The 24,700-nt window shown below is 42.0% G+C and overlaps 1 protein-coding gene across 3 annotated transcripts in view; it reads right to left on the reverse strand.

Annotated features, from left to right (window-relative positions):
• KLF12 (KLF transcription factor 12) overlaps positions 1–16,715 on the reverse strand; it is a 225,529-nt gene extending 208,814 nt beyond the window's left edge. For 2 of the 3 annotated variants that reach the window (XM_056487431.1, XM_056487414.1), the window contains exon 1: positions 16,627–16,715. The gene's annotated coding sequence lies outside the window, so the exon portion shown is untranslated. Of the gene's footprint in view, positions 1–16,418; positions 16,497–16,626 lie in introns of those variants that run through there. The other variant, XM_056487422.1, reaches the window with a different exon arrangement.
• Positions 16,716–24,700: the final 7,985 nt, after the last annotated feature.

The raw sequence follows: 24,700 nt of genomic DNA on the forward strand, positions 1-24,700 counted from the left end.
CTGCCTACACCACCAGTGCTTCTGAATATTGAGGACCTGATCCTTACAGGCACCTGTGCAGCAACCTGTCTGCATCCCACCTACTTCCAGGGTAAAATCCTTCTGCAACCCCAGATGAAGGCAGACCTAGGCTCATCCTGCCTTAACTGGCATAGCTACATAAGACCATCTTGGACCTTTATCATCTCCAACCAAATACAGTTCATAAGAAGTAATGATATTTTGTATAAAACATAGACATCTTGGGGGAAAATAATCCAATGGCTTGAGACACAAGTCTTATCCCAGTCTAAAACAGAAGCATAGGACTTGCATGTTCATATTCTTTCAAAGTACATTACCTTTTCATGCTAATACATCATACCTTCTTAAAAACTGTGCCTTGCCACCTCCTCATGGCCATGAAACTACTAGCACCACAACCAGCAGACAAACATATGGCTTTTCTGCAGGAACTCCCAAGCTCTCACCTGATCTCTGCTCTGGAGGTATTCTCTAGATTTAAGAGCACAGGGAATACAAGGCTTTCCCACTCTTAACTTCGGGAATGGCTAGAGGTGCTTTCATGCTTCCAACCATCTGGATGCTTCTGCACAGCCATAGGTGTTTTGGGAGATGAACTGGGAAAATAATGCAAGTTAGGAATAACTCAGTGAAACTGAAGGAGCTTGGGCAATTTCTTGATCCAATCCAGTCTGCTGACAGAGGGACACACACCATAGGAGAAGGGAGGTAACTGGAACCATATAAGCCAGTACTGACACTAGAAGCTCAAATTAAACCACAGCCAGCAGCACCTCAGTTAGATTGAACCAAGACCTGCTCCTCACTAATGAGTGTACAGATACAATCTTTACTCAGCAGTCAGCACTCACAACACGCACACAATGCTCTGCTGTAGGCATCTTCTCTCATACTGCTGGCCCTTTCCATCCCCCCACCATGAATCTAGCACCAATTTCAAGATAACCTAACACTGTGCTCCAGGGATAAAGCAGCTTTCATTTAAAAAAATTTAACAAGGCCAGCAAGACCAAATTATGATCAGCAGTCTTTAAAAGTAAGTGTGTATGAAAATGCCTGTACAACAAAAGTAAGTTATGCAGTAAATGTAATTTGCTTCAGCTTATCACACGATCTCCTGCGTGAACATAACAAGGAGCATTCAAACCACCAGTTTTAAAACATTTACAAGACATGAATGATAATTTACAGTGTCTGAACTTCACCATGAAGAAAGTATTCCAGGTTGCACTCCATCAGTGGTAAGGCACTATCCATCTGACTTTTAAGAGCGTCAATTTTTTCATTTTGTCCAGAGTTGAGGTATTTAATACAGGTGAAACTAGAGCCAAGATTCCCAGTTCAGTATCCCTTTCCCAGTAAAACTCAGATTCTTTCCAGTCCTCCAGCATTCACAATTGGCTATTACACTAAGAAACTCAGAATTATTATAAATGTCATTTTGTGGACATGCAGTGACTTTCAACATGGCCAGAACTCTAGAGATATTAATTTAAAAGCCTGAACCAACAGTTTAGGATTTCCTCTAAGCTGCAGCTTTCTGAAGTCAATATTTGTAAATCATGTTTCATGTTTCCAAGGAAACCAAGTGGGTAATACCTCTTGCAAACAGCCTCCTTCAATACACTTTTCATGGCTACAAGGCTCACAGAAGTTATTCTCAGTCTGACAAAGAAGTTACACTTTTCCTTATATCTTCCAAAAAAAAAAAAAAAAAAAAAAAACACCTCAGCACGCAGAAGCAACTGAAGTAATGCACACAGCAAGTATGTATAGAAATCTCTGTGGACTCTGCCATCTGAAGCACACATCTTATAACCACTGTATTACTCAGCTTTTGTACATATTTTTCCCAACAGCAGATACCTAAAAGTGTCCTGAGTAAATAGCATTACATTCATTTTGCTTGTGTAAAAATGAGGCACTTATTAAATGACTTCCAAATTGTCAGCCAGCACATTACTTACAGTGTATATCTCATCACCCTCTATAAAAACATTATTACGCATCTCATAGTAAAGTTCAAATTTTAATGAAGATAGAAATCAAACCTAGGAACAGAGTAGCATGCAACAGAATGCTGCTTACTTCATCTTTTTTCTACTATTTTTCTTATTTGACAGATATTTACAACAATTTAAAGCATGACTGCTCACTGCATCCTCCAGACATAAAATAAATGGTGAGGAGCACAAAATATACTCAAAGTAATTTTGTGGAAGGGATCTTTGGAAGAAGCAAGATTATAAGCTAAGCAGCAATAAAATAATATCTCTTCCCGAAGAAGAAAGGAGGAAAAAGTAAAGTCTTAGTAAATAAATAACAAACTTACGAGTTCTACTTTGATACATGTGAAGACTGAGAACTTTAAAACAAAATGCCTGCAACTGTATTTTTGTGCTCTTGCACACTGAAGGCAGATCAAAGCAACACAAATTCATTTTCCTGTCTGTTAGAAGTTCTTTAAGACTTCTGTTTCCAAACAGCCAGGTAATGTTTCTAAATGATATATTTAGAGAGCATTTTGTGTCCAAACATTCTTGCTGAATAACAAGGATTCTGAACCTTCACCAAAGCCTAGGAAAATACATATCACACCCTCTCATCTACTCACATCTACTTACAAGACACCTTTAGCAGCTGTTTTAATACACAAAATATACCCAGAGCTCAAGATGCCGCATTTTGCTTACTCAGAGGAACTCAACACTGGTTAAGACATGGATGCTTTTTGGTGGCTCAGGATAACCAAAGAAACACCACCCCTTTGAGAACCTCCTCTGGATGTAACACGCACTGAACCAAACTCATGGACTTTGGCTGCAGCAATCCACTGCATCCAGCTCGAATCTGCAACTTACAAAGACACATATTCAAGAGCAGCACAAAAAATGAAACCCAAAACCTGGAAGCAGCAGCCAGAAGATTTCTGACATTACAACAGAGGATTGTTCTAACAAGAAAAATTAATCCATTGCAACAGAATCACTCAATGCAACATACCAGGCATCACACTAAGTATGTCAACTTCTTTGGCGAGCAGTGAAAACCAGTTTCTGTCTTGTAGAAAGTCTCAAAGTTGTGGTAAAAAAAGTCATTTCACAGCTCATGACTGAGATTATAGTAATGGACAAGATGTTCAGGGGATAATAAGCAGTGCTGCAGTAAGAGAAATCCATGTTGCATGGTAAGTGTACTCAGCAGCAAGTAGTTTTCAAAAGACCTTAAGTCAACGCTGAGCAACAAAGAGCTTTCTTTTGCCACCATTTACTCATGAAACACACACCTTCACTTTTCTTGGATCATTTATGTCCTCCCCACACCCTCTAATTTACTAGCTTCTCTCCCCTGCATTCTGCCTTCATCCCAGAGAAGGGCAACATACACAGAGTCCAAGAGCACAACTGGGAAACAGATGGGAAAGAACAGAAATACTTTCCCAAGATCCTGGAGGCAGAACAAACACAAGGACACAAAGAAAAGGCAGACCGCACCCAGACTGCAAGGAGAGGAAAGGACTCTCGGGATCCTCCTGCAAGATTGCAAGTGAAGTCATGGTCACCCCAAACCTTAGCTGTCCCAGTTACAGAAGAGAAGGACACAAAAAGCATCTGACAGCCTGACCTAAATGAAAGAAATGGAGTCGCTTTCCATGTAGCAATTTGTGAGGTACTACAAGCTTTTCCAAAGGTAATACAGGACACCAGCACTGAGCCACCACATGCAGCTCCAGCTGCCTATGGCACCAACCCAGAAACCAAGGGGTTACTGCTTCACTGTGCTGTTCTCAGGAACTGCTGCAATAAATCCTCAGCAGAAATTCAGGGCTCCAGGGACCTATAACATGCTATGTCATCTATAACATGAAAATGTAAATTAAGGTATGTCTGGTTTTTACATTTAGAATTGTGCAATAAAAACTAATTTTGCATTTAAAAAAAAAACTCCAAAGTTACAACAGATAAAAGGGCTAACAGTCATTGCATGGAAAAAGCAAGAGCAACATTACTGGTGAAAAACAAGAAACAACACCTAAACATTCCATTTGAACAAAAAAGTGAAATCAATATTAGCCTTTGCAGGGAAAAGATTTAAAGTTATTGACCACAAATGCTTTAGGCTCACATTTCTTCTTTGCCATACAAAGAACTGTACTCAGATGAAAAAGTTCAAAAGTTCTGTGTCAAGATGTTCATGAGCTTCATTCAGGAGCCTTGCACACCATTGCCAATACTATAATTATTTCTTAATAAACTGGTGGTTCCTAAAGAACATAAGGATCATGAACAGCAGCAAGCTCAACAGAGGAAAGGGAAAACATCCCACTGGAAGTCTCAATAGATACTGCACTGAAGAACAGCCTGTCAAGGAGGAGGAACTGGAGCAAATGCTGGGACTAGCAAGTCACTGAAAGTCAACTGGATCTTATAAAGGTGTATCTTTCCTCACAGGCCAATTTGTTTTGCAGTAGCAGTGCACAAGGTGCTGTAAAACTAGCTTTGTAATGTATTTCATGTTCCTTTTTTAAAACACAGATAAGTAAACACCCATTTGGACTTCTCTCAAGAGCATAAAGAGATATTCTTTTATCAGACGATATCGATCATGCCAAGATGTATTTCTAGTGCTCTTTACCTGGTTCATTTTGCTCTCAGGCAGCTTGAAGCATTAATAAAACCTTTCCTCTGACCACCACTTTCCAGTTTTCTAACTTGCTGCACAAGGCTAGACTGCACAATGGTCCTTGTTTCCAGCCCTGATCCCTCTCACAGGATCTGCACTAGTTACGTCAATTTGCAAAAAGAAAGCAAAACAGCCAACAAGCTTCCTTCTCCCTCTGAGGAAGAAGCAAATTACCTTTCCAACTGTACTGCTTTTTGATAGCTCTGTGTCCTACCTCATTTTGCCTGGCTCCAAGACAGATACAAGAAGAAAGGAAGTTATCACACTGAATGAAACTACACAATAAAAACACTGGCAAGCAAAAAAATCTTGCTTTGGTTTTTAGTTGCTACTTCAAGAAGTTAGAAGAAAGGCAGAAAAAAAGGGAAGGGCACACATTTCGTTTTCCTGTAAAAAGATTACTTATGACTACAGTTTTAAAGTCAGAATACGCAGAAACTAAGTTTTATTTAGATAATTGTATCTCTCTGAAAAGACTGAGGAAATAGAGCAGTATATACCTAAAAGCATTGAAAAATATCTCCAAAAAAGATGTAGTAATTAAAATGAAAAGGTCTGCTTTGTTAAAGTACCAGCAGGACCTCAAAGATAAGAGTATTGTTAAACAGCAAAACTTCCCCAAGCTGAGCAGAGCTCAGCAAATTCACCCAGTATTCTTAGTAACTCTTTTAAAACTGGTATGACTAATGAAATGCAGTTGTAGGGGAGAGGGAGTGGACTACCCCAAGAACAGCATTATTAAATTTGAAATCATCCTGAAAAATCACAGGAAGGAAAAAAAAAACAAAAAAAAAAAAACAAAACAGTAAGAGACTTGAAGGTCTGAGAAGTGCAGTACAAGGTAAGCACATGAAACACTGGAGCCTGGGTGCTCCTGCTCAGCTGGTACCTTTGGCCAATGAGCAAAATTTATTTTCATATGCAGTTTCACAAAGCAAGAGTAGTGGGCCAAGCCTATCTTTTGATAGTGTTTAGAAGGAGCAGAATAACCAAGGCTGCTCCAAAACCTGTCTGGTAAAGAAATGGCTTTTTCCTGTAATATTATTATACGTTCTAATGAAAAACTCTGACTTTCATTTAAGTTTTTCACCAAAATAACATTTAAATTTATGAAACCAGTTTACAGTCCTTCTTTCATCAACGTCCAAGCAGTACTCATTTGCTGCTAAAGTTTCAAAGAAACTACTTACGCCATAAAAAACACAGACTAAACAAAACTGAAACACAAACTAATCAATAAACAGGTGCAGAAAAGAGTATCTTATTTCTCACAGCTTATTCAACCACTGGATCATTTAGAAGTTGAAAAGTCTACCATGAGCAAAATAAACTAGGTGTTCATGTTTCTCTTACAGTCTTTTACTTTAAACAATATGCTGAAGGGTGATAGCTATTAATGCTAAAACTCCACAGGGTGTTATTAACAGAAATTGATAGTTTCTCTTAAAAACTAAGTACTATTTTTCCTTTATTCACTATAAAAGTTAATTATAACATTAATACATTTTATTATTATATTTAAAGTAACCTGGCATATAAAAAAGAAATCAAGATATTATTAAAAATTATTTTAATTATATTTTCCACAGTTTACGAGTTCCAATTTCTAAGTATAGTTAACACAAATGTAAAACTGAACTACCTAGTAAACCAGAAACACATCAGCCATGCTGTAATATTAAACATATGAAAATTCAAACACAGCAAATGAACTCCACGAACTTTTAAAATATACAAGTATGCATACAATGCATTCTCTCAAAAAAACCTGCGTATACTTAGCATAAAGACTATTTCATCTGCTGTGTATCAGCACACTAAGCATTGCTTACCCAAAAGACTGGGAATGGAAAATGAGTAAGAACTGCAGAAACCAAGATTTAAGCTGATTGTTTAAATCAAGTTTTCCTGGCCACTACTTTGAAGTCAAAATGATTTAAATCAATTCACTGTCTTTAACAGCCACAAAGTAAAACACTGTTCAATTATGCATATTCTGAAAATGAAGACAGAAAAGGAATTGACAGGAGACTGGTTGACTACTCATTTAAGAGACAGAAGTATAACAAGGTTAAGTGGCTGGAAGCCAAATATATGGATAAATTCAGGGAAGAAATAATGCATAGAGAGTAATTATAACCCCTGGAACAGCTCAGCAAACATGACAGTTGACTGCCCACTGCATGAAGTTTTTTACATTACAAACATCTACTCACAGCCCCATGCATGGTTTGTGCAGGATAAGGTGATACTCTACTGACAGCATTATTTAAATTGAATTAGATGATCACAGTGGTCTCCTCTGATATACAAATCAATGAGACTACAATTTGATCCCATGAGAGATACTGTAATATATATACTATTTCTCCTCACTTCACTAAGTCCTGCCTCCAGCGAGTATACTGCATTCAACTTGTATACTTTCTGTGCTATCTGCTCAAATGCCAACCTGTCTACTATCAACTAAGACTCTGAACTCTGAACATCTGTGGCTAAATTCAAACTTGTTCATCCAGGCAGAAATCCTTAAAAGTCTTTGCAACTTATATGTTGGTTAAATGTGGCTTTGTGGCTTTACTTCTATGGAATTTCAGCACTGTCAATACACTTTTAGGACACAATTTCTGTACTTGACACAGCTGCCAAACCTCAAGCTTCAAAAGAGCTGCAGTCTAGCCATTCAACTTTTAAACTGAAAACTCTATAATGTCTGTCAAATACTGACTAGAATTACTGTTTTAGATCATACCAAATGATTGCCATAGAATGTTACTCATTTCTGTTCTCTGCTTTAAAAATTAGTAGCAGATTCTTTAAGAAATTAGAATTTTTGTGTTTTCTGAACTAGTTCTAATTTTGTCTAACACAAGGAGAGTATTTCCACCAATTATTTTCACATTTCTAATACATTAGCAATATGAAAAGACTTTTCACACTAACCTCATGTTTCTATTTTTGGTATCGCAGTAATATGCAAGGAGTCAGCTTAGGTATGGGAGTAACCCTAGCCTGCTCTGATCTGCTGAAAGACACTACAGCATCCAGAACCAAATGCAAGGAACACCTTCACCCCACCTTTCTCCCTCTACCATGGAAAGCCATGCTTTCAGGAGGACTGGCCTGCTCCAAGGGCTTGCCAGTTAGGCACTGAACTACTGGGAAAATAACCCTTAAGCAAAGCAAGAAGCAATTTTAGCAAATACACACACACACAGACACACATATATGTGTGTATATATATATATATAAATGTAATCTATGAAGGCTTCTTTGGTTAGATGTCTTGAAAACACAACTGCACAAGTAGAAATATTAAGAAAAAACAGGGGTGGGGCTAGTTTAAGTGACTATGGTTTTTGTTAAAGAGAAGTCAGTATCAAATAATTGAGGATCCAGAAAATGTGGCTGCTTATAAGAATTCAGACGCTTTTTAATGACAAAGTTATCAACAGAAGGGTTACAGCAAGAAGAAGAGAGCAGCATTCCTTGCACAAAGAGAGGCCAGGCAGCACTGCTGGCAAGAGGCAGAAAGCAGCACAATAACTAAACACACAGGGATGAGAACTGATGGATGGGAAAGTGCAGCATCAACTGCACTCAGAATCCATCACAAGAAGGAACTTCCTTCTTTTACTTTAATTCCTCTTTTTTGTTTCCTTTTTATTTAAGGCAAGGAAAAAAAAAGATGTGTCCATGAAAGCCACACAAGTGGAACTCCAGTAATATTTGAGGGGCACAGTGGGAATGGGATCTGAAGGTACAAATACCTTTTATTTCTGTTGATGGACTTCAGGCTATGCCCTCAAGAGGACTTGAGTACCAAACCACTAAGCTCCTGATGCTGTCCCTACTGTAGAAAACCCCAGCCTGGCTGTGTCTACCTGTTCTCACAATATATGATCTAAGTCAAACACCAAACAACTAAAGCCACAAGAAGAGCCCGCAGAAACTGTTATTCCTTTCTCACCAGCACCAAACCCTACAGGGCCTCCAGTGCTTCTCCCAGGATATGTGCACTTCAAATGCTCTCTCACTTAGTTTTTAACAAGTACAACGTACTCATTTACGTGTGAACTAAACATCTGAGACTTCCTGTACTGTCAGCCAACAGAGAGGTTTTCTGAAGGTCCTTTGACCGTAAGAATTATTCTGGTGTCGTGATTTGAGTACACACTTCTGAGGCGAGGACGAGCTAAGCTCTTCTTTTTTAGAAAAGGAAAATATTTTATTGAAACTCTCCACCAGAACTGTCTTAGGCAGGTGTCTGTGACGACTATGCATAGAGTTCAGCCTTCCATCCCTGCCTATCCCAGATACAAACAAAATGCTGTGTTCCTGAACACAGCAACATGTGAAACCCGAAGGACAGCACATCTCCAGCAAGCACAAAATAAATCTCTCTCAGATACTGCCTGGGATGCAAAGGAGATAAAACGCACTAAATCTCAATATTTTTTTCAGTTTACTACGTTTAATTGTTTGATATGACTATTGTAAACTTTATCCCACTGAAGTCACAATCAAAAATTACAAATTTACCACCTTCTCAAAACAGGTCTCCAAGTATTAAGATATACTCTGTTAACAGAGACATTTTAGCCGAACATTGATTTAGTTGAACATAGATCTCAAGAGTAAAAGCAAAAACGGCAATGCTATCAGAAATAGCAGCCTCCAAATCTGCTTCCTAACTAGACCAACTCTGCATGCTCTCACTTTCAAAAGCTCCTTTTTTCCTTTCAAAATTGCGTAGGGCATTGTCTACACAAAAGATTTCCTTGGCTAGATGAACAAGTAAAAAATTAAGTTCCCTTGTAACTGTTACTGATTTATAGAAAGTGGAAAGGAATGTTTTTCTCTACCTTCTTTTTCCCTTAAGAAAAATCTTTTCCTTTCCCACTTGCAATTTTCTTGCAACTGAGAGATTCCCTGAAAAAGGAACTGGAACAGCTTCAACTACTGTCCAACACTTAAAAAAGATTTTAAAGAGCACTCAATCACAGCTCTTTACATGCTCTTCTAGAGCACTACCAACCCATATTTGAAAACTAACTCAAAAATGTTTCATGCCAGCATTAAACCCAAATAAAGGCAGATACCAAAAAAACACCCCATTTCTATATTATTCTGATTTTAAGTTAAGTCCTACTCAGATTCCTGTCAAATGTTACTACATAATTTTCATAGTTATTATATTCCCTTTTTCTCCTAGGAGGAACTGACAATTGGTACCATTAATCCTAAATATCTCAGTGGCTACCTCAGATGACAACTTATTGTGTCTGCTATAAAACGTCCCCTCAATTTCTTGCATACCATCTGAAAATGCTGGTACCATGAGGGAAAAAACAAAGGAATAATATCCATGGTAAATAACAAGTCACAGGCATTCTGTAAAACTCATGTAACAAATTTCTAATACTTTAATCATTTCAACAGACTGAACTGACTGGTTCTTCAAAGTCTGATTTGAAGTATCTGAGAACACACCAGCCACTTCTGACAATTTTGGTAGTCAAAAGAAAAAGCCAAAAAAAACCTCAGTACTTTTCCTGTAAAGAATACATTTTTTTAAAATATTTTCCATCAGGTATCCACAGAGCAAAAGTGCTGGGTTACAGATAGCTGCTTTTACCCCGTCAATGGCAGGCTGTCAAGATTTGAACTAAGTCTCTGAGAACCACGTTCACTGAGGAAGGCTTCCAGAGCTCACTGATAGCATCCCCAGCTCTGGGAATGGACCTGACCTTATTTCCAGCTGGCCTGAGCTCTGCACACACTCCTGCACCCACGCAGCCTGCCAGCATCACTGTGCTGCCCTGCTGCTGTCACGGACCTGCAAGGCTCCGGAACAGAGATGCAACACCACCACCAGAAAACCTCTTCTTGGACAAGGCAGGGAAAAAGAAATTAATTAGGCAGCCAGCAGGAGGATCAGCATTAGCACATAAAACCTTGTGCTCTTTGCTGCTCTGACCACTGGACAACACCCCGCATTAACAGGGAATTAGGGTCACTGCTTACCACCTCACAGAGAGGGTGACAAAGTGCCTGTCCCAGGTGACACATGACAAAACGAGACTAGAACTCGGGTCTCCCGACATGATACATCATCTGATTAATTATCCTCTTAGCAGCGCTGATGTCCAAGGTCATGCATTTGATTGTTCTATGTTTAAACAACGAGAACACACTCGCCCCACAGCCAGGCCAGGAACAAAGCTCGGGATTTCTGAGTCCCATCATTACTCTGCTATGTAGCAAATACGGTGCCAGCCATTAGCAAAGAGCACGCCTCATTCCCGTCCTGAAGGCTGGTTCACAGAGAGGACAAAAGCTCGCTACTGCTAACCAGACATTCCTTAACTCAAGTGGTGCTGGTCTGCACTGCAATTCCAAAGGCTGTCAATGCCAGCGCTGCCAGCCACCCACAAAAGGATAAACACCACTGCACACGAGGGCGTTTGTTACAAGAAACAAACAAAAAAAAAATTTAAAAACAAATCCACGTACAAATTAACAAACCAGATTTTTAAAAAAGCGTAGACCTTACTAGGATCGCAGTCAGAGGGTCAGAAATGCCAGTGTGTGACAGTCTTGGCTGACTTCATTTAGTATCACTGAATACATAGGTTTAATAGTCTTTATCCATAGCATCTCCATTGATCCTGACACACAGTTTTAGTTCCAATAAACCTCAGCTTTTGCATCCTTGTGATCTTACTGAACTTTAAAAAAGAAAAAAAAATCAGCAGCGCAACTCCGAGACAAGTCCTACCCTTGTAGCTGTGGCTGAAGGGACTCTTCTGCAACAGGAGTTATGTGTACAGATGTTGAGTGCATAAAGAAACAGACAGTGTAAAGCATACAGTCCCTGAATATATATCACATGACTTCACATATTCACTTCCAAGTTTTACCATGCATTTGAGAAACGCTTGGATGGTTCATGCCCCCCCAAAAATCCAGGAAATTACAGAAATAGCTACAGAACCAAGACACAGTATGATTTAAATTTGTCCTCTCCAGATCAAAACACATCATTCTGCAGCAGACACAGATGCAAAAAAAATTGTATATAATTCAATTTTGGTTTAGTCCCAAGTTTAGATAAGGCTTTCTAATTAATATGAAGAGCTATTACACTGAACTCAAGAAAGCCCACACAAGCTCACTGTTATATACAGCATAGATACACTTTCTGGCAAAGCCAGGTTCATTTTCCCTCTTCTTTGTCTCTCTCATTATTCTATGAGTTCTCTGCAGTCAAAAGATAAATAAAACAATTAAAGATCAGTCTATTTTTTTCATATTGTAAAATATGAAGAATATCACAGAATATTCTGACTTGGAAGAGACCTGCAAGATCATTGAGTCCAACTCTTAACTGAGTGGCCCCCACAGCCTTGGCATTATCAGCACCATGCTCTGACCAACTGAGCTGATCTCCTACGGTCGTTGCTTGGGAGCAAACAAGAGCACAGACTTCATATAAACTTCAAACCTATCAGTCACACCAAACTCTGCAGAAGTATGAAAAAGATCACATATTTCAGGGCACAACATCTAAGCGAACTTTCTGCACAGAACAGAGATTTAAAATGCAAACACAGCATGATTGAGGCTGGGGCTTATATATACTTACATATATACATACACATATATATATATATTAAAAAAAACCAAAACTGACTCTACAACTTTCCTCAGATTGGTCCAATTTTACCCACTTTTGCATCAGTCCCACAAGGTCTGATCAATACCTCAATCAAATCTGTCAACATATATATGTCTAACTATAAACTAATGCAATAATTTTGACACTGAATCATTAAATACAATGTTTGCTGTTGCTTGGGTTTTTTTGGGTTTTTTTTGGTTTTTTTGCATTTAGCAGCAACTTTGAAAAGATATCATTCAGTTGAAGAAAGAGGACTGTCTAAAGTTCAGTTGTTTAACACAGGGTAAGATTACATGGAATTTTTTCCAACTACAAACAACGTTGACAGTGTCCTCAGTAGTGCAGTGCAAAAGCATTTCTCCTTTCTAGTGTAAGCAGGAATTTAATTATTTTTTAAAAAAATATTTTTTACTGCACAGAAAAAGTAGTCATTTCATGCCTTCACGTTTTGCACTTGCAAGTCTCAGAACTTGTCTTACAGATACAGCACAGCCCAATTTGCACAAAGGAAAGGAAAAGCCACAACCTGGCTGCTCAACACTTAACATCTCACTTTGAAACAGCATGTTTATTACATGTTTTCCTCTTAGCAGGAAAAGTGAGCATGCCTGCATTTGCAGCTCCTCCTCTTTCAAAGACGCACAGCTGCAGCTGTAGTAAACAACCACTAGCCAGGAGCTGAGAAGGTCAAAGTCTGGGTGCTGCATCCATTTCAGCTTTTCTAAAAACAAAATTTTTATTTCAGGAAATTAATTTTTTTATTCATTTTGTAGTTATGTCAAGGAAAGGCAAACCACAATCATTCTCCAACAAAAGAAATCAAGATACAGTATTTCAAAAGCCACAAGCAAGACACTTCAGTAGAAGTACGTGTTTTCATAGCTCCATCTTTATTAATGAACAAACACATCATTCACATTCTCCTATTTTACCTGATTCAAACTAAGACTTGGTCAAAACCAACTCTCTACTGATGAGACCTGTTCCACAGAGCAAACAACACTTAGTGAAGAGGAAGGAGCTGGCCACGCAGAGAAGTGGTGCCAGCAGCCATGCAAGGTTCACACAGGTCATCCAACAGCCTGAAGCAAGGAGGCTACAGCACTCTATGTCTGGGAATGCTTGCATAAGCAGACATCATCCACCCAGCCATGAGAAATGGCACACAACTTCCCATTATTTTACAGACCATCCAAAATCTAAACAATGGGATACTCCAGCAGCACTGAAAACACCACATCACACAGATGTTCTGCAATTCCCCTGAGCAGCAGAGAGCTGCCCAAGCACCCAGGAAAGGCATTGCCCACGTTCCTCAAATACATGGTCTGTACTTCTATTTAACTGTGGTGGTTACCATCACACAGCACCTTGGTCTAGACAAAGAGGAAAGCAGTCAGTATCACAGGGTTCTGCAGCCCAAGCCCTTCGTTGACCCCATTCTAATATGTTCCAGGGTAAGAGCTATTTCAGCCCCACATTTCTGCTCCTCTCATCTGGAGAGAAACTCTGCTCATGCATGTTCAGGTCTGGCTGATCCTGACAGAAACAGCTGGCAGAGGACTCCACGATTAGCCTGTGCTGGAATCTTAAAGTTTATTTTTAAAAGTTGTTACACAGAGTCTTCTTGGGCTGTCAGGGGCCTTTCCAGAAAAGGTTTTTCTACAAGAAAGCAAAGAAAGGCCTGGAAATATTATTGTGAACTATTGCTAGGGAAAAAGAATTAAAAATACATCATTTCCTATTCCCTCTATTTACACATCTGATAATTGCCTCACTAACAGAAGCAGAAAACAAACATTATCTCCCATATCCTAAACTCCTTCCCAGCCCATCCAGCATAGGTGCACTCACTCATCAAATACCTATGGCATACATCTCTGTCAAAAAGCTTTTTTCCCTACAAAAAAGGTGCTCCTCAGACTGCCCCCCTCCTCCCAGTTCCAGGTACCACACGCAGTTGAAAGAAAAAAATGTTAAAAAAGGTGGAGAAAATACTAAAAGGGTAAAAAAAAAAAAAAAATAAAAAAATGAAAAGGCAAGAGGAAAATGCCAGCCCTGTTGTTCTGGAGGCAGTGGGGGGCGGGCGGGGGTGCTGGCCCGGGGAGGGGCGCGCATGGGTGTCACCAAGGGGTGATGTCATCCACCAGCCTCCAGCCCGGGCACCTGCCAGCAGCAGCCTAGCGCGGCTGCCAAAGCCTCCGGCAGCGCGGGGAGGCGAAAAAAAATAAAAAGGCATTAAAAAAAAAAATCCGCAATGTTTCCCCTCGCTATGCGCGGTTGGTTTGTGACGATAGGTGACATGCCAGCTTGCAGAGAGCGGTTTCAACTTGATTACGTCCCATTAGCAAGATATTCAAGACACTCCCCCTCTCCCAGCAGGAATAATATACTAAAAAAAAAAAAGCAGACTCGGTTTATGCAGCCTTACGTCACTAATAAAATGCTGCTATCGCCCCATCTGTGACCTATTCAGCACAGTTAGTAATCCCACGCTGCGACCACTTTGCTGTTCCTGTGCATTTCAGAGTTGTAGACCAACCAGAGAGCAGAAAATGGAGCCCATATGCCAGCGCTATATAAAGCGGCCGCGCAAAGTTGCCGCGAATCATCTACCTGCCGTGGCGAGACGAAAAGTGAAAAGCAAAAGAAAAAACCAAAAAACCACCAAACAAAAAAAAAAAAAAAAAAGAGGTGGTGGAGGGAGGGAGAAGAGTACCATTTGCTTCACGATGGACAGTTTAAAAATAAACTAGTTTGCTGTCTTACTCAAGGGAAGGGGGGCTGGCAAGAGCTAGCAGGATTTTACAAGCGCTATACAGACCCCGATCAAGTGAACTTCTCTTCAGTGCTTCCTACCGAAACAGCTCGTACCTCCTTCCCTGAGCGCATAAAATATCGTATTTCCCACGCAAGCCCGTTTGCGGGACTCAATGCCACGCCAGGATCCGAAAAAAAAAAAAAAAAAAAGAAAGAAAAAAAAGAAGCCCGAAAAACCGTTGTCTGGACCGGAGCATCGCATCCCTGCAAACCACGGGGAGGGGAATATAAAATAACCCGTCTGGTAGCTCCTATCCGCCTCCCCCAACACCCAGCCACCAGCGGTGGTGCAGGATTTGGGGGGAGGCGGATAGGAGCCCACATCTCATCCCAGGGGAAATTTCATCCCAGCAGCGGAAAGCTCTGGGAGGGTTTCACAGGGTGACGCCGATGCCGTGGGGTAACCCATCTCCGCAGCGGCTCTGGGCTCACGCGTTCCATGTAAATACCAGCGCTCTGCTCCCCAAGCTCCCGACTTCTGCAAGAGCGAGCATTTATTCCACAGAACACAATTATTTCTGTAGAAGGTAATACAGCAAGACACTCTTGCTTTTATATCTTTCCCCCCATAGCGTGTTATAGCCCGATTTTTCCCCGCATACAGCGCTACACTCCGATTTTCCCCTCCGCAGAGCGCTACACTTTATACTTTTTTGGTATTTGTTTTTATGTATTAATTGCCCAGCCCCGAACGCGCACGGGGGCCGCCCGCCCCCACCCACACCCCCCCGGGGACGGCAGCACAAAGGGCTGGGCGCTCCCAGCTCGCTGCACATCACTCCCCGCTCACCGCTTTTTATTTTTCCCCCCGCTTTTTTCACCGCCACCCCCACCCCTTTTTTCCCCCTCCTAAAGCCTCAGCGGGAAAGTTGAGGGAAAAGTTCGGGCCGGCCCCTCGCAGCCCAGGCCGGCGGCGCTGCGGCCGGGGCACGGGCAGGGATGGAGCAGAGGGAGGAGGGGATGGATGGATGGAGCGGGGGAGGGCGCGGGGAGGGAGGGCACCGCCGTTAACCCCCGGCTCGCCCCGGCGGCGCCGCGGGAGGGGGGGCGCCCTGCCCCCCGCCCGGTCTTTAAAATTATTTAACTTCGGTACAGGAGCGACTGCTTGTTTGTTTGTTTTCTTAAATAGAGGGCTGGCTGGGACAGCAGCAGCAAAACCCACACACGTTAGCCGTTTATCCTGCTAAGAAAGGGAATCGGCACAGACCTGAGCAGAAGCGGCAGAGCAGGAGAAGAAACTGTTTCCTTCCCTGACACAGGGTCCCCGCTCTGTGTCTGTGTGTCCGCCCGCCCGCGCTCCCCGGGCACTGCCCCGCGCACTCGCCCCCCGCCCGGCGGAGGCAGCCGGCGGCCGTCCCCGGGAAATGAATGGGGGCAGCCGGGGGAGCCGCGGCGCTCGCTCGCCGCCGACTTACCCGCGTCACATGATGAGCCCGGGCAGGGTGGGCCGGGGGTGGAGGCTCCCGGCGCCGCCTGGCCGCGCCTCGCCTGGGGCCGCCGCGACGCCCCGCCGGCCGCTCAGACAAAGGCTCCGGACCGGTGTCCCCCTCCCCAGCTCCCGGCCCCTGCTCCGGCCACGGCGGGCGCCGGTGGCGTCGCTGGCATGCGGCGCGTCCCCGCCCCCACCGGCAGCCGGGCGGAGGGAGGGGAGGGAGGGAGGGGCCGCGCCCCCGCCCCGCGGCCGCCCCGGTGCGCCGCCCGCCCCGCCCCGGGGGGTGGGGACGGGAACGCCCGGCCGCGCCTCCCCCTCCCGGCCCCGGCCCCGGCCCCGGCCCTGGCCCCGGCCTCGGCCGCGGGGAGGGGCAGGGCAGCGGGGCGCCGCGGGGAGGGGCCGGGCGGGGCCGGCAGCGGGGGCGCCGAGGGCAGGCCCGGGCCGGGGGGGCCCAGGGCGGGGCGCGGTGAGGAGGCTAAGCCGGGGGAGGCTCCGCGGGGTGCGGGGCAGCCGGGGGGACTCGGGGCTGTGGGAGCGCCACGGGGACACTGAGGGGGCGAGGCGGTGGGCACGCCTGCGGGAGCCCCCAGAGCTGCAGGCCCCCGGGGCACACGGGCACCGAGGGGCAGCGTCCCGGGAAGGGACACACGGACACCGAAGGGCAGTGTCCCGGGAGAGGACACACGGACACCGAGGGGCAGTGTCCCGGGAGAGGACACACCTTGGCACACGGACACCGAGGGGCAGTGTCCCGGGGAAAGGACACACGGACACCGAGGGGCAGTGTCCCGGGAGAGGACACACGGACACCGAGGGGCAGTGTCCCGGGAAGGGACGCACCGGGCGGTGTGCCCGCCCAGGGCCGCGCCGCCGGAGGGTCCGGCCGCGCCCGGCCCCGCTGTTACCTGGGGCTGAGCGCTGCAAGCTATTCCCGTCTCTTTTATTTTGTTTCCTTCGCACAGCCAGGCTGTAGCTCGTGAGAAGTATGCGAGGCGTGGGGTTGTGGTTTTTTTTCTTTTTTTTTTTTCTTTTTTTTTTTGGTCAGCGCTTGTAAAGCGGAGTCGCGCCCGTGCAAACTGAGAACTTCCTTCATGGGGAAGATTTTTCTCACGTTAGGGTTGCAGATACCGGCTTGTAAAGGTTTTTAGTAACAACATACAGAGGAACAGATTCCGTAATCTTAAAGTTTGTTTAAAACATAAAGTCTTTGTTACATGACTGTTTTGAAAGAACTTTCAGAACCTTAGGAAACAAAAATATGAACCCTAAGAGTCAGTTAAACCTTAAGAAGCGAATCTCTATTTCTTTTCAAAAGCATTCTTACACGTGTTTATGCAGTGAAATGGTGTAAACACGTGGAGGGAAGATCCTGGTCCGTGCCTGGGCAGTACTGAAGCTATTAAGCTGGCCTGACAGGTTACCTGAGGATTCCCTTGCCTTGGAGAGCCTTTGTTAGTGTAAAGCTGATGCGGCTGTTTTCTGCCTCCTCCCCTGGGGTTCGTGTTGCATAAAGTAAACACGGTGTGGTCAGAGCACAGGTGAGCTTTGACCAGCGCTGCCTGCTCAGATGGGCAATGGTCGGGGGCCATTCAATTTGAGGAAGCTTAATAGCCTTTTGAATAATCAGGGTGCTGTGCTGGCCCCTGGCAGAAACCATGGTCAGAGCAATTAGAAAATGACAAGTTCTTTATGAGTCCCACCCCTTATTCTCAAATTCACAGCCAGCTCAACAGTTCCTGAGAGTCCCAGTCATAACAACTATCGGGTAAATAAAAAGCAAAAAGAGGGATGGATCCCGTGTCTAGGAGGCTGGCCTGTCACATGAGGGTGTTTGTAAATGCCCATACAGCTTGTGTATTTACACAGAAAGCCAGGCACAGCACAGGTAAATAATTACTGCTAAACTGCTATTACTTTCAGTAAATACAAACTGGTATTTGCTGCTCATCACAATATTTACTGAGGAAGCGAGAAGAACCAGAACCAATGTTTGTTCCTGAAGAGGATTTCATGCCGGCTGCCAGAAATACTTCTACTCATCTCTTTCCCTGTAATGGTCCTCTGCCTCCTCTTGGCATAAATGGTTGGGATAATAGAACCCTTCACTATTTGTCTTTGCATCTTGCCTCTATTTCCACTAGGGGAAAAAAAAAAAAAAAAAAAAAAAAAAAAAAAAAAAAAAAAAGTGGACTAATAAACAAGAAATGTTGTAAACAGAAAGGTTTGTCTCCACAAGCCATGAAGGGGATTAGGCATGATTTGCTATTGTAATGTTGCCTCTGGTCTAATAATTTCCTTTGGAGAAAAGCGAGCATAGAGTTAAAATATGGTCTAATGACCCAAGCAACATATTTCCTTATGCTAGTGGTTTAGATCAGAACCAGCTCCAGCTACTCCCGGTAAGTTACATATGTGATTCATTAGATTTCACCCAAGTCAAAAGTTAACGTTGTAACACTTGTTTTAAAAGCTAAACTATGCAATCCCATAGGAAGCTGGCTACTACAGAAGACAGCTGGAAACATTCCCTGGACAGATGCATAGCTTATATTCAGATTTATCAATAAAAAAATGTGAATGTTAACAACATTCATCCTTCTTAACCACTTGGAACAGGGAGCGCTGAGTGTTCTGCAGAAAAAAACTGGCTTCTACCTACCGAGGTTAAAGGATTAATGAATACTTGGCACATGAAAAATGAATAGTGATAGCAAGAAGAAGATTGCATGTAGACAGTGTGATAAGGTGAGTAACAGAAAAACATCACATTACACCCATTGCTGTGTCCTGAAAAAAAAGACAAAGCTCATTTCCATTGAATTTCAGATAAAATATTTTAAAGCCTCAATATTTATTTTGTCATACTTAGGAATATTTTATCCATTTATATAAAATATCTAAAGAAATCATCTAGAAGGGGTTGGCTGAGTGACATTGAGTGATAAAATTTGTTCTTCGTGAGTTTCATTATGTGCTATGTTGGCTGTTTACATGGTCTATTGCCTGCTACTAAAAACTATTACCCATATACATGAATTTGCAGGGCAGTATCTAAAGAAAAAAAAAATGTGGCTACATTTGCAAGAGGAATGTATTACATGATTATATATCAATAGATTGGTACAGAAATAGGGATATTACACATTAGTATTTGATATATAACACAGATTTATAGAGAAATGTAGTTCTCAATCACATGCTTTTATGGAAAACCTGTCCTCCTAAATCACCATCTTGGCTCACTCCACACACCTGACCCCTCTGTTTCCAGTCTCATCTAGCTTAACAAAGCTGAGCATACATCGTCTGTTTGAAAATGTTCTGGCTTACATTTTAACACAGAAATACTTTGAAAGCACTTAGTATTTCTTAAGATTTAGAAAGTTCTTTTTTCTTCCTTTTTCTCCCTTGAAAGAAGAAACTTTGATTATATTTCCTCTGAATCGACAGGATTTCTCAGCATTTTTCAGAAACACCGTCTTAAATTTTGAAACAGGAACTTTAGCAGTGTACTGCCATATATAATTCTAAAATTAGAAACTCATACTTTTGAAGCCAAGTGGACAAATCAGCCCACCGACCATTTTTGGTCTCTTGTTTTTTCTGAAGCCTGACAAGTGTGTTTATGTGGGATTTTAGACCTTTTCTATAGTTCTTCTCCAATACTGCCCTATGACCTACAGAGCTGTTCTACTGAATCACTTTTATTGAGTCCCACTGCTTGCAATACAAGATGGCTCTTTCCAGTCTTCCTGTACCTGTTTTTCCCCAATGGAGTCTCCTAAAACTTATCAAAAACAAGGTGCTACAAAATCTCCCCTTAATATTCCTCAGCCTCTCATCTGTCCTGTTTTTGTCCTCCACTTATACAAAATTTTCTTAATTGTCTTCTTTGTTTTATAATTTCGTCTTAGGTCCTAATCCATGTGCAAATAAATAATACTCTTCCCCTCTAAATTGCAATTTAGCAATTTAGCAACTTCTACCTTTAGGCATGTGTTAAGATTATTTTTTTTTATTAATAACCATTCGTTTCTCAAAATGGAAAATGGCACCACCAGCAGAGAGCACAGTGGAACCTTGGAACAAAAGAAAACAGAAAATCAATAGCGTATTTTACCAATGTCTGCCTGAAACACATAAAAATACTTCTGAGATACATCAGTAATGTGCTGTATATTAAGAGATTTTGTAATTTAAATTAACACCAGTTATTAAAAAAAATGTTACTTATTGTTCATTCCATTTCAGATTGTATTCAATTTTCTAATTCAAATAAACAATGCAAACCAAAAAAAAAATCATCAACCTTACCTCCCAAACCAAAACCTAAATGCATTTTTATTTGGGATGCATGGTTAGACAAAAGCTTTAACAAAGTACATGATGCATTTTAGAAGACAGATTGTGTTCATTTGCTGAACTCAGAGAAACCTTTGGGTTGACAGATAATCAATTCAAATACCTACAGTTGAGGGATTGTATTACTAATTCCTTTCACAAGCCTTCCCTTTTGGATACAGGCAAATAAACGTGTTTTCTTTGCCAAGGAGTTGACCACACCAGCAGACACAGCCTTTCAGGTACTGTTATTGTCTTGCAATCCAGCCTGTGATCATCTGCCAAGTGCTTCCTCCACTCTTTCTCCATTCAAACTGGTGTTAAGCTCAACATGAGTATGTGGACCTTGCCTCCTTATCTGACGGCTGCCCTCAAGCATGAGAGTAAGGACTCTTTTGGGCCAGGACATCAACTTCTGTTTCTTTGAATCTACTTAGGAAGTGTTTAAACATGCATGGCACTCTGCCATCAAATACTTTGTAGTCAACTTCTGGGTGGCCATTAACCAAGTCAGTCTAAAACGTGGAAATGCAACTATCAAGTGTCAGGGTTGTATTTCATGGGCTTCATTCAAACATCAGCAGTACTACTCCTTGGGTATGAATGCTGGAGCTTTTGGACACCATGTCTGTCTTTTTTTTTAAATATTTCATATAAACTAATTGTTTGTTCTTAAACAGGCTATCAGGAAATCTTTCCTTCAGCCCACTGTCATTAAACCCCCCCTAAAAATACACAACCTTATTACATTGCATTATACATTATATACATTATATATTATACATTGCATAAGTGGCAGTGTTAGTGCACACAATGCAGCCTCTAGTGATACAATGAAGTATATAACGGAGAGTAGTTCAGTTACACCACAGAAGAGAGGAAAATTATAATCTGATATAATTAATAGGTGTGTGTTTTTTCTCCAGGAACAGAGATCAAAATATTCAATTTGCCAGATTTAGACCAGCAATGTTGCCAAGACACATATTCTAAGAAAGTGGGACCACAAAATATTAAAGCTTCACTACCTTGATCCAAAATCTCTATGCCCATTTTATAACCTTGGACTGAGATCATGCTTTTTTTTTTTAAACTAACTTCTTTTAGAAAGAGCCCTTAAAGGCTTATGATCTTATTCAAGGTCCAGAACAGGAGGAACAGTTCCTTATTTAGTATAGTCTGAGACTGGCAAAATTTAATAGGGAGTAGGAAATCATCAAAGGACATGTTTTAGGAAAGGTTTGATATGAGCATGTCTTTAATGTTCGGTTAACATTTTTGCAAAAAAAAACATTAAAAAATGGAGATGAGCAATTCCTAGCTCTGAACATCATGTCAATGCAACAGCCATGAATGGAATGGATTGCTCTGGATCCTATGAAGTGAAAACAGATTTCCATTTCAGAACTCTGTAGTTTGTAGCTGAATTTATGAACCTAAACATCACCCTAATAAAATTTATTCTGTCATTTTAAGGTCTGTTCAATTCCATTATCTCAGCTCTTTGCATTAAACACTGTGTTGTTTGATTGTTTTGGAGACAAGATAAAAGGGGGGTCATCTCTCAAACTTCTTTATAAAGAGAGGCACACAGTAGTCTCACATGAATATTAGAGCTACTACATTTCTTATGTTAAGATAGAGACATAGTATAGCACAATCTTTTTCCCAATTTTCCCTGTAACTCCCATTGTCTTGTGTTCTCTTTGACTCCTGGAAATTTTGCTTTCCACTGCGTCTTTGTGAAACTGATGATGTCTAATTTGTTTCCTGTGCATGGGTTCCATAGGCTCCAAAAGAAGTTTTGCATGTTAAAGACCTAGAGGAGAAGATTCAAAGCCAGAAGACGCGTTTCAGAAATAGTGGGAGTAGTGCACAGGAATAAGGAGCATTCTGCAGTCAAGTTAGGAAGGGAACACATTCAGCTGGGCATGGATTTTGCATCTAGTAGGCAGCCAAAAATATCTGGGATATCTTCTTTGCAGGTATTACCATAACAATCTTTCATGCTTTTCCAGAAAAATTTTAGGTATAACAAACATTTTCAAGAACTTATGGTTTTTAATCCCAGTTGTTTTTAATTTAGTGAAGTTTTTTTTTCTCCATGAAGGTGTTAAGTAAATTACAGCAAAATAAATCTCCCAGTACATAACCACTTAGATGCTTTCTCTTTACTCATACAGCATTCCTCCTCCCCATCTTACAGATGATTTCTGGTGTTACTAAAGCATTCATGTTGATAACTTTTGATTTCAAGGCCATGCCACTTGGCTATTCCAGTAACAGAAACTCTTGGATTCAAGAAGGATTTACCCAGCATCAAGAATGGAAGAGTAAGAATCAGATTAGAAATGGGACAGAGCTCTGGGGAAAGCGACCTGCAGGTCCTGGTCAGGGGTAAGTTGAACATGAGTCAGCAGTGCCCTGGCAGCCAGGAGGGCCAGCTCTCTCCTGGGGGGCATCAGGCACAGCATCACCAGCCAGGCAAGGGAGGGGATTGTCCTGCTCTGCTCTGAGCTGGGGCAGCCTCACCTCCAGTGCTGGGGCAGCTTTGGGCACCTCAATATAAAAAGACATTAAACTATCAGAGAGCATCCAAAGGAGAGAAACAAGGATAGGTCTGAGGGGAGCTGTATGAGGAGTGGCTGAGGCCACTTGGTCTGTTCAGCCTGGAGAAGAGGAGACTGAGGGGAGTCCTCACTGCAGTCTGCAGCTTCCTCCTGAGGGGAAGAAGAAGGACAGGTACCACTCTTGTGACCGGTGACAGGGCTCCAGGAAATAACATTAGCTGAGTCAAGGGAGGTTTAGGTTGAGTATCAAGAAAAAGGTTTGTCTCTCAGAGGGCAATTGGGCACTGGAACAGGCTCCCCAGGAAGTGGTCACAGCACTAAGCCTGTCTGAGTTTAAGAAGTGTTTGGACAACACTCTCACACACATGGTGTGACTCCTGGGGCTTCCCATGCAGAGCCAGGAGTTGGACTTGATGATTCTGATGGATCTCTTTCAACTCAGCATATTCTATGTTTCTGTGACTGAAAATGAAAAATTGTTCTTTTCAACTCATCTTTTGTAATTAGGTTGGCTTGAAATGCCTGGGTTTGCATCTGAGCATCACAGACATATCCATGATCATGCTGATTTCTGGATAGTATGCTTTCTTGATAAGGAATGTTGATGACTCACAAGCATTAAGAGGCTTTATCTGGACACAGTTGTACATATCATATTACAGATGAGTAAATTGAGTAAATTATTTTTTTTAATGAGTTATAGGGGTTTTTAAATGCTGAATTTCACAGATTATTAACCACAGTTGTACCACTGGGTATAAACATAACAGTTGAAAAAATCTAAACACTGTATTATAGCAATTTCTTATTTAATGTCTGGGCTTGTTTGTGTGATTTTTGTTTTTGAACTAAGAGAATGAATTTGTTTGAGTGACTGCAAAGCTCAATAAGTACCAGTTATCAATTCTCTTTCTAATGACAACTGATGACATGATTTTTACAAATGGTTGAGCATTTGGCAAATGCTAACCATAGAAATCGAATGAGCTGAAACAAACTCCAGTCTGCCCTATTGTCGCTACGGAGCTGACAGATGGGAAAAAGAGGAGGAGGTTGTGATGCTCTCCCAGAAGCCCAGGGGCGCACTGCAGAATGACTGCTAAAGTGCCTTGACAGACCGTAAGTGAGAGAGCAGCAGATTTCTGA

This window comes from Oenanthe melanoleuca, chromosome 1 (assembly GCF_029582105.1).
Source record: "Oenanthe melanoleuca isolate GR-GAL-2019-014 chromosome 1, OMel1.0, whole genome shotgun sequence".
In the NCBI taxonomy this organism is placed as follows: domain Eukaryota; kingdom Metazoa; phylum Chordata; class Aves; order Passeriformes; family Muscicapidae; genus Oenanthe; species Oenanthe melanoleuca.